Genomic DNA, 11,253 nt, shown 5'->3' on the forward strand with positions numbered 1-11,253 from the left:
GAGGAGAATCCAGGAATATAAAAATACACTTTCTTATATTTTCTAAAAGACCTGCTGGTGCTTGTAACAAATCAAGGAGAAATCACAGAATCACAGAATATTTTTGGTTGGATGGGACCTTTGAGATCATCGAGTCCAACCAACAAAAAAAAAAAAAAAAAAAAAATCCCAGAACACCAAACACCAAAACCAAACCAAAACAAATGCCCACAGCCACACCCCACCCCACCCACAAACAGACAGAAACCAACAATCTCGGGCACTAGAGCATGCCCTGAAGTGCCATGTCTACACGTTTCTTAAATACCTCCAGGGATGGTGACTCCACCACCTCCCTGGGCAGGCTGTTCCAGTGCCTGACCACTCTCTCAGTAAAGTAATTCTTCCTGATATCTAATCTAAACTTCCCCTGCTGCAACTTCAGACCATTTCCTCTGGTCCTGCCATTATTCACTTGGGAGAAGAGGCCAAGACCCACCTCACTACAACCTCCTTTCAGGTAGTTGTAGAGGGCAATGAGGTCCCCCCTCAGCCTCCTCTTCTCCAAACTAAATGAGCCAGCCTAGACAGTATTTGCCTTGTGACACAGCTGTCACACATACATTGCTAAAGGCAAATCTTCCCTTGGCTTTACCTTAAGCTGCTAGTAATTTGGATGCTTCAGTTGAATCTTGTGCTAGTCAAAGTTATCCAGCCAGCAAAGGTCCAAGCATGTGACTCTAACCCACAAGGTGGGTGATACATCACAGTATAGTTTCATCAGTCTCAAGTGGCCTTCTGCACCATTCCTGAGCCCTTTACTGTCTTTGTGCTGACTTCCCAGGAGTTTGGAAGGACGTACAGCTCTTGGTGAGCACTCTTCCAGCATGTCCCTCAACAACCTGAGGGACAGGAAGATGAAACCACTCTTAATTTCCCTCCTAGTGTCTAGTCGTCACTATCCAGTAAAGACTAACCAGCAGTGAAGCCAGAGCCCTGTTAAATGTTGGTACATTCATTTTCATTACACCCAAATAACTGTTCTCCATAGCTGAATACTGTGACACTAGAGAAAGAAGGAAGACTTGTGCCTCTGTCTCCTGTATCATCTCTCCCACATGGGTGTGCTTCTGTCATATTCATTGCAAACAGCACCTGCACCAAAAGGTGGTGCTCTGTGTAAAGGGTAGTTCATGTCGAAGTTGCTGGTTGGGATGTTGAGATGCAAGTCCTGCCTTTGTGGATTTGCCCTGTTCTTGTGCACCCTCTAAATTCATTAACTATGACAATATCAACAGTCAGCAAATGCCACCACATGTTTATGTTATGTTTAGGAAGAGCTATGCCCATTTTTTCTCTTTCAGCCCCAAGCATTTCCTTTTCCCATTTGTAGGTGGTCCAAGTACAGCTTTACATATCTTTTAACACCCCCAAAACACCTCTAAAAAGTTTGTGGAAACAGAAAAGGAGAAACTTCACAGAATCACAAAATGGTATGGGGTTGGAAGGGGCCTCTGGAGATCACCTAGTCCAACCCCCTGCCAGAGCACGTCCACCCAGAGCAGGTTGCACAGGAGCTTATCCACGGGGTTTTGAATGTCTCCAGAGACAGAGACTCCACCACGTCTCTGGGCAGCCTCTTCCAGGGCTCTGCCACCCTCAAAGTAAAGAATTTCCTCCTCATGTTTAGATGGAATTTCTTATGTTCAAGTTTGTGCCTGTTACCTCTTGCTCGTCCTGTCACTGGGCACCACTGAAAAAAGACTGGTCCCATCCTCTTGACACCCACCCTTTAAGTATTTATAGGTGTTGATCAGATCCCCCCTCAGTCTTCTCTTTTCCAGACTAAAAAGACCCATGTCCCTCAGCCTCTCCTCGTAAGAGGAGGGGCTCCAGGCCCCTCACCATCTTTGTAGCCTTAACTTGAAAAATAAAGACTTTTTAATATCATTTCAAGATACCCTATATTTCATCAGACCTCCTAAGCTTTCTTTGGAGAGGATTAGCAGATCAGCCACCCTACACCAGACATATCCCAGCATGGAGAAAAGCTCCTCAAAAAAACCCCAAGCCTTCATTCCTGTGCATAGAGTGAGATCCAAAGTGGTAAGCAGGAAACTTCCTTCCTCTCTGCACTTGATACAGATGCAGGTGATTTTTCTTTCAAGACATTAAGGTCAAGTCAAAGAATAAAGTTGAGCTGAGCAGTGTCCACTTCTACTCTGAGAGCTCATCCTGTGTGAAGCACATTGATTCCCGCCTCTCAGGAGCTGAGATGCGATTGCAAACCAAAAGAATAAATCTACAGAGATGTATGCCTAATATGTTATTTCATATACTTCCTCGCCAGTGTGGCCAGTGAAATATGAAGGAAGCTTCCTTGCTTCTAGTTTGTGTACCCTCAGTGGAGGAGTGCAGTATAAAATATTATACATAGATTTATGCAACAGACTGTATATGGTTTGTTATTTCGTAAGCAGCCGCTGAATACTGTATTTCCCACAAATTTCAGGGTGACAGGCAACTTTCATACTGCATGCAGGTAAGGCAGGTGGAATAAATGACTCCTGTCTGTTTTTTCTGCACGCCCATTATAGCATGCCTTGTTGCAGAGACAACTCTGCCACAAGTCACAGGCAGTATGCAATCCTTTCACCAAAATGCCACAGGCTATAAAATTCTTCTCCCTGTCTCATAAAAGAAATGAAAGAGGCCTCCACTGCCTTTTGTAAATGGCAGCCTCCCATCAAGTGTAGAGACTGGGGACAGGCCAGAAGATGCTTCTCACTTTGTACTTCTCAACACAGGCAAAACAGAAGCCAATGAAGCCAATTTACTCCTTTTGACAATTCTGAACTTAAAGCAATGGAGGCAAATGCAAGACTATGTTAGACACAAATTTATGAGTTTATTCACTCTGAAAGGCATTTTGTGCTCAAAATTAGAGAAAGTAATCCACAGCAAACAGCCACAAAGTAGAATGAAATACATAGAGCAGGATTATTCAGCAGCTGTCAATTTGACTTTTGTTTATGGAAACAATATCTTATAGGAATTACCCAAATCCACAGAGTTCATGATTATTATTAATGGCATTAAGCACTGCATTGTAGATTGTAAAACTGGCACTTCGCCAACCAGTTACCTACTGGAACACAAGATTAATTCACTTCCTTGGAAAAGAGCTCAGGCAAGTGAGTTTTCAGACAACAGAATGAAAAATAAATGGATCACATTAAACAAAGTGTTCCTGTTTGTCCAAAACAAGCATCTTTTGGGATTCCTCTGAATTTCTGCAACTAAAAAGTGAAGGAAAATGTGGTTTGGGGTTCAGCCTGTTTTGGGAGGGAGCCTACAAAATGTCATGAAAACACTACATTACAGCAAAGCTCCCACCTCTTCTTTTTTTCTCTCTTTAAGCTATACTATAGGTTCCATGTTACTGAAAGGAGATTAAAGATGAAGACAAAGGGCTGTCTTAAAGCACTAATTCCACAGAAGGCAAAGAAAATAAAATCCCTTGTTATTGTTCTCTCCACTTTTCTCAAAACCTGTGGAATCTGGCTCACGACTTCTGATCGTTTGGGGTCGGTTGGGCTGAGTAACCCATAGAGAGGCAGAAAGTTAGTCCACACAGAGCTGACACAGAAACCCAGAACCGCCAGCCTTGTTGGTGCTTCAGGGGGCTGCTGACTTACATGGGGGAGAGGACCCTTGCATCTCATGCTCTCCCCTCCCCTGCTCAGCCAATGCCAGCTCCCAGTCATTTTCCAGCAAAATCAGACAATCAGTTACATTAAATGACAATGATATGACGCAGTCTCTCCTCCCCGTCCAGCTGGGATCACTCTCCTTGTAATACCATTCTTGCAGCCAAGTACTGAATATCTCACAGGAAGAGATTTAAGCCAACAAGGTGACAAAGTGGCTTAAACCCACCTCTCAGTGGGCTCAGAGCCCGCACAATGTCTATTCTGACTTAACTGATGGACAGGAACTCATTTAGTGGCAGTGACTTGCACAGGGGCCCTCAGTTTCATTGCTTTTGTACTTCCAACATCCCTTAGCCTCTGATGCTTGCCCTGCCTACCTCTGTGTGTGGGAATCCTGTTTTCTTATGTGTGTCTGCGAAGTGCCTAGCTCTCTGCTGGTGACTCGGTCTGTAATACATGGTGACCTTTAGGCCAGCAGAATCATCAGTGCAGCCACATCTTTATTTGCATTAATGTTAAATAATGTGTACAAAAGCAAAAGGAAGCCTGCATATAAGATCTTTCTTTTTTTTTTTTTTCCCCAAAAGGTTAAATCAGTATACATAGTATGGAATCTCCACAGTTTTCACTTTATCTGCTACAGAGCTTGAACTTTAGTCTTTTGGTCCAAAGGGAGAAAAATCAATAGTATCATACTGATACACAAGAAACTTTATTAAAGTAGCCATGGGCATCTCTGCAACCTTACCCTATCAAGCTGGTTTGCTAATTGGTTTGCAACAGTGTGGCTGCTATGAAAATTATCCAGGTCTGTCTTGTGAAAATCTGGCTCTATCAGCATCAAGAACATAAACAGCCAGGGAAGCGGTCAAAGGTTGCTTCCTAGTTGTTGGGAATGGAAAATGAAGCTTGTTAACATTCTGCTGCTGCTTCTTCTAGGGAGAAAAAAACCACATCAGTGCTGCAGGGAGCTGTCCTCTGGAGGATTGAACAAAGATGATCAAGCTCCTCTCTGCTCGCTTCCCCTCACCCATCAGACTTTCATTGACGGGGAAGCCTCGAAAAAAAAAAAAAAAAGACCTGCCAGAAGTGTCATTTCATACCTGCCTGAAGTCTTTAGTTTGGAGTGCTTCCCTTATTTCACCATCACAACATAGTTTCTCTCCCTTTTACACATTGCCGCTGCTCTCTGCTGCACCCTGGTTTGTCCCTCTGCTAAACCAAAGCCATATTCAAAATAGCCCGAAAAAACATCAGTGTATCTGGGTAAGAATGAATTAAAATGTTGTAAAGCTTTTGCAAGAAATGCCATTTATAGATAGAAGAGAGGAGAGCCGCAATCTCTAAACCCTCCCTGCCACAGAGCAGCAATCCAGCAAGCAAGAAAGGCTTTGGCTAGCTGCAGGGGTTTACGTGTCTCTGAGGCAAACATGTGGCTTGAAGGGTGATGTTGCCTGAGTCAACCTATGCCAGCAAGAAACTGTAGCAGGTCCCAATGCATCCGTGGAAGGAGAAGCCACTGCTGAGTAAGTTCAGTCCACATCAGGTGTGTTAATTTCACAAAACTAGCACTGTGTTACTCCCTGGTTTGTGCCATAGTATTTCACTGGCTTCTGTGATGGAAAAAAAACCCTGACATCTTGCTCAATCCATCTGAAAGGCCACATGGGCAGTAGAAGGTGTTCAAACCTACCTTTTTTTTTTTTTTCTTCTAATTGTTCAGTTCAGGATGAGACCCAAAAATATAGAAATCTGTTTTACCCAGTAATAATGACAAGCAACTTCAGCAGCCAGGCACTGCACAAGCAGTGAATATGGGACTATCCTTCTTTCCAAGAAACTGAGACCTAAATGGGAGTTTCCAGTTACATGTGCAGTCTTCCATAATGAAAACTTTATTAGGAACAGCCACAACTCAGACATAAATTATTGGCCATGGTCTAAAGCATCTCCTACGCAATTTCAAACACACAGAATATATATATATGGATTACAGCCACTTTTGGACTAGGAAAGAGCCTGTTCAATCTCCTTGCTATCTCATCCTAAAGAGGAGGTCTTGATAGCTTGGAGGCCTTCCCTGTTTGTGTGAGCATGTAGACACCATGGACTGCTAGGGTGTCCCTCCCATGACAATGGATTTGGAGCCTGGCCATTCATGGCAGCTCCACCTATCTCCACACAGAAGTTACCAAGGTTAAACTGCCTCTAGGGATGATGTGTGGCTGTCCTGTACCAAAAGCTTTAGTTCATGGTCTTAAACTGAGCTAACTGCTTGTGCTGGTATAGGGCCCTGAAGACTATCTCAGAAAATGTCCGCCTGTTTTGTTGCTGCTAAACAAATACAGTAGACAATTTGTTGCAGAAATCATAAAGAGGAATTATGTAAGGAATAATGTTGAAATTGCACCTTTTTTTTTGTTCACAGTTTATTATGAACATATTTTTAATTTCTCCAGTCAGCTTTCTGGGGATGCTTTCAGCTTTTCCATATTGTGATGAAAGGAAGCTTATTTAGGGATCAGGCATGAAAAATCCTCCATCTTGGCCAGTCCAAAATATTAAAATTCTAAGGGGTCAGTGGATTACAACACTGTTGTTGTTGGGAAACAAACCCAAAACAACTAAGAATGTGTGAGATCTGGCTTCATGAACTAGGTTGGAAAGAAATGCAGGATTTCAACATGAAGTTTGATGTATAGTCTTTTTTCTAAATATGGAGTGGTTGTGTCAAACTATGAGAGTCTCATCTGCTTGTCCTATTCACTTTTCCATTAGCCAGCTCACACCAATAGATCATCCTAAATTTTTGGGAAGAATAGAAAGATAAGTTTTTCATCATCATTAAAAAAAAAAAATCTGTTTCTAAGGGGAAAAGCAGACATTTTTTTTCGGGTGGAATGGAGGACATTGGACAGGAAAACAAATTGATTCAGAAAGCCATTGAACTCTATGAATAGCTCAAATCTCTTCAAACTGGTAATGATTTGCAATAGTTTGTTATTATGCTACCAGAGTCTGCTGAAATGTCTCTTCCTCCACCTCACACACAGATGCACACACTTTAAATACAATATTAAAGATACCCTTGACTAGTAAAGATCCTGTCAAACTATGCTAATCAAATCCAGCTTTGATTTCATGCTTACTTTTCTGCTCATCCCAATTGTAAAGCTAAGCTGTAATTAATACATAAGAGGCTGGTGATTATACAGTATTAGGCTGAACATATAGAGTGAACATACAGCATTAGATTGTATTTCAATAGATCAGACACTGTAAAGAAATAAGATCAACTCACAAGGTCTGGTATTAGCAGGCTGCGAACTTATCGTGGTGACAATCTTGAGCTCTTGCATTGATCTCCTGCTACTGGTGACAACTTTTACATCTGTGTGTGTGTATGCTCATACATGTACATGCAGACTAAATAGGTACTCTTTCCCTTTTAATTTTTTTTTTTTGGAAATTGAATTTTAAGCTACATCACCCAGACAACCATTAATATTTCATTGGAAATAGGCCTGATAGGTGACTGCCATGGTGGAGATGATGTGCCTCCAGCAAGCAGACCTGCAAGCTGAGCTCCGTCCCTGCCTGCCTGCTCACGGGACAGCCCATGAGAAGGGCAGAACATGTAAAGAAATAAACTGACACCCTGCTGCCAGAGGGTACATAAAAACTAGAGGAGTCCCTTCAGATGGCTTGTCAAAGACCTGCTGAGGTCTTCTTTGTATCCCCCTGCTAGCAGAAAAAAAAAAAAAAAAGCTTTCCATGGTCTGAAATACTTAGAACTAGAAGAAAGGACATATGACTCCAAGAAAAGTCCTGGGATTCATCATTCAGCTTTGTAGCATAGGAAATCACACTAACTGTGATAAATAGTGAAAAGCTAAGATGAGGAACAAGTAGCCCCCTATGATCCTGAACCTACTTGTGGTTTCTCTGGAGCAAATCCGGAGCTATTGTAGAAAAAAGAAACAACAGAGGTCCAGACCTTCAAAGTCAACTTGGCAGCATAAAAGTTTAAGCAGCTCATCCTTTGAACGGTACTATGCCTCAAAACATTTTTTATTAAAAAAAAAAAAAAAAAAACACAAGGAAAGGAAGGAAGGTTCAGTTATAAAGAGAGCTTTATTCTGTATGCAGGAACCGATAACATTTCACTGCAGAATGGCATAAGAGCAATCCTCCCGAGTTGAGCACAGCCGCACCATGGCTGTGGCGTGCCATTTCCCCGTGCCATAATGAGATCATATGTGAAAGCCTAAATTATGCAAATGAAAAGGCTCCACTAATACTGTTGAAATATTCCTGGAGTGTACACTTGACAACCTCAAAGTACATTTCACACCACTAATGACTTCATCACTAACACAATTGTCATGAGTCAAGCAGTTTCCATGGCAACGCTCTAGTACAGCTGTTTACCCATATAAAGTACTGCACCTACTTAGTTACATATACAGACAGATCACTAGATTCCTAGGTACTGAAATTGAAATAATTCAATTTTCAGTGTCTCTCTTTATGAAGTGATTCTGCCAGCTATAGGTATTAGCATATCAATGTGACTTTGACAGGGTCTGCTGCAAAAGGCATATTTTGCAGGCACTTCATGTCAATTAGAGCCCTAACTGTTTCATGGAATAATCATTCCTGCCAGATTAAGGTCAGGCTGCAAGGTAATTTAATTGGTGCCATTATATCTAGGGGGAAAAAATGCTCTAATAAAGTGCACACACTGTAGCTGCCAGTGAGGATGTGCTATGCGACATGAAAGGGATTGCCTTCCTAAAGTGTATGGGCAAACCATTTAGAGAGAAAGAAATAAGGTGGAAACAACTTCAGATGCTTTGTTTCCAACAAAATTCCAGTGTGTTTGACCAAGGGGGGAATTTTATTTCATTTGAAGTGGTGCTATTCACAAGGGAGGAAGCACTGAAGAAAAATAAACAAGAATAAGGAAAAAAAAAAGTCTCCTCACTCTATGTGCATCTTCTTATCTTCTGCGGAATGATAAACACATTAATTAAAAATCTGCAAAAATCAAAACAAAGTCTCTTTTTCCCAGGGCTCTGATGGCTGGGACCTAACGAGCTGAGCAGGAACCTCCCTGGCCTCCCCCTGGGGAGCAGGACTGGCAGGATTTTTTTTTCCTCCTGCAGAAACTTTCAGCCAACAACTTGTTTCATGAGCAACATGAGTTCAGTTTCCTATGGAGTCAGGTAGATTACCCCCTAAATTTCCCCTACCAATCCATAATTCAGCTTCTCACACTTTTTCAGAGGCCCCCTTCTCCCTGAAAGGGCCAGGTCCTGAGGTGCCCAGTCAAAGAGGCGTGACATGGCCATGTGTCAACATGAGTGTGGGAATGCCATCTGCATAGTCATTGAGGTTTGCTTTCTTCTACCTGAAAAGGGCAATAATTCAGATCTTTTTTATTTCTCCAGGTTCAGGAGTTGTTTTAGAAATTTGTTTTTCCTCAAAGCACATGTGTTTTTCTCTTCTGTCTAAAGCCAACAAGAGTTCTCAGGAGACTGACGGATGGACAGTGCATAGGTTACTCCAATATGATAAGCTTATAATATAGAAAAATGATGAGAAAATAAGATCTTAGCTCTAAATCCACACCCCATGATGACTTACCTAATGACAACAACTTTGCAACAACCACCACCATTTTGAACCCACCCCCTTTCTTGGCAAAACAGAGCACTGGGGAATGTATCTGCCTTGCAAACTGATTACTCCCCACAGAGTTGGCCATGCTTAGCATTGTGGCCATAACCACTCTCTCAATATCACTCAATATGGCAAAGACTAGGTTAACTGAAGAATATATGATGTTTATTAAAGGCTCGAGGCCAGATTTTCAGTTGATGTAAACTGTCTCATTTTCACAGACTTCATCTAAGCTGCAATCACTTAACTAAATTTGAGGATATTAATAAAATATTGTGACAGTTTCAAGAATAACAGAGAAGAGAAAAGTTTAGTTGGATTCTACATTCTCCAAAGTATTTGCAATGTGTCTGTAAGGACTCTGCAAACTGTAGCTTTTATGAAGCGCTTTTTTGTTTCTTTTGTTTTTGCATAGAAATAAGTATATTCCTAAACTGCTATTTCAGACTGGTAACTTTTGCATCCCTAAAATACTTGTTTTTATGATTTTACCATGAAATAAAACACTGTGTGCCTAGAGTCATGTTTATTACATTGTGATGTGAAAACTGATCATGATCAACTTAAGCTCAAAAAACTGAGCTGAGAATGGAAGTTATCTTATTTTCTGAATGGAAAAATATGATATATAACAGGAAATTCTGCCAAACCAGAACAATTTTGCAAAATTGAAGCAATGGAAAAAGATCAGATTCGGAGCCCTTTGAATCTCCCTATGAATATTTCAAAAGACTCTATTCATTATTACTATTTCCTTTTACTATCCACTCAGGCTTACAGTGGAACTATTTAAAAAAGATATAGGAGAGATTTTTTTGCTGGTATGAATATTGCATAAACTAACTGAATTAAGGTCAAGCAAAGGTAGATTATAAATGGAAATGAAAGTTTTTTGTCATTATTATTTTCCTTTAAATATGTCTGCTAGAACATTTTGGCTCAGCATCCCATCTGAATGCATTTGATCATCCATAAATTATCTATTAAAAACTCCATTAATCCCATTACAAATGTGGTCTAGCTTCCATCATTTGGTTCAACCCTGGTCATGGATGCAAGAACAGAGATGGTGAGGTGAAAGGCAGCTGTGGATTTGAGGGCTCAGCAGCTGAAAAAAATTCAAGGCTGTTAGAAAGACCATTAATTTTTTTTTTTTATCAAAGTGAAGGGCTTCATATTTTGGGGTGATAGATATTGCAGCCATAAAACAACAAATGCATAAACATACAGACCAAAATTTATATTGGTGTACACTTAGGTTATGCAGACAAAATAAAACTGTAGCAGATCTCTAGTAGCTTAAAAGTGTCTTAAAAGAGCAAGATTCATTGACAGCAAGCACAAATTAAGAAACTCAAATCTACTTTAGCTTTGATTATAAGGGGTCTCCCTTGCTTTCTTTCATTCTCTTCTTACCCAGAAAACCAAAGACAATGGAGGCAGTACACAGTTCCTACAGTTCCCCAATGAGGACACATATAGGTGTTCCAGACACATATAGGTGTTCTATAAGACTTCTTAGTGGAGATAAAGCACATTTTTCAGCTCACTTATAGTCCAAACCAGGAGGAGGTGACTAACTCTGTAGTCTCTACTGACTGCACCAGCAAGACCTCCAGACTATACTAGTACCTAGTGTAATTTGGTGTGCCCCATTGTAGTTGAGAGATCCTCACTGAGCTGGCAGATATAATGTGGGACCACAAAGAAAACCATACTCTTCTCAGGTTGCAGCTGGAGGCCAGATGGGAAGGATGTCTCAAATGCCTATGAATAGACAATTTAGCTAAGACTCTGGTGACATAATGGGAGCTTAGATAAGTCTTCCCAGGCTTCACAGCAATCCTGATAAAAGCAAAATGCTATCTTTCCTCTG

Source organism: Numenius arquata, chromosome Z, assembly GCF_964106895.1.
Source record: "Numenius arquata chromosome Z, bNumArq3.hap1.1, whole genome shotgun sequence".
NCBI lineage: Eukaryota > Metazoa > Chordata > Aves > Charadriiformes > Scolopacidae > Numenius > Numenius arquata.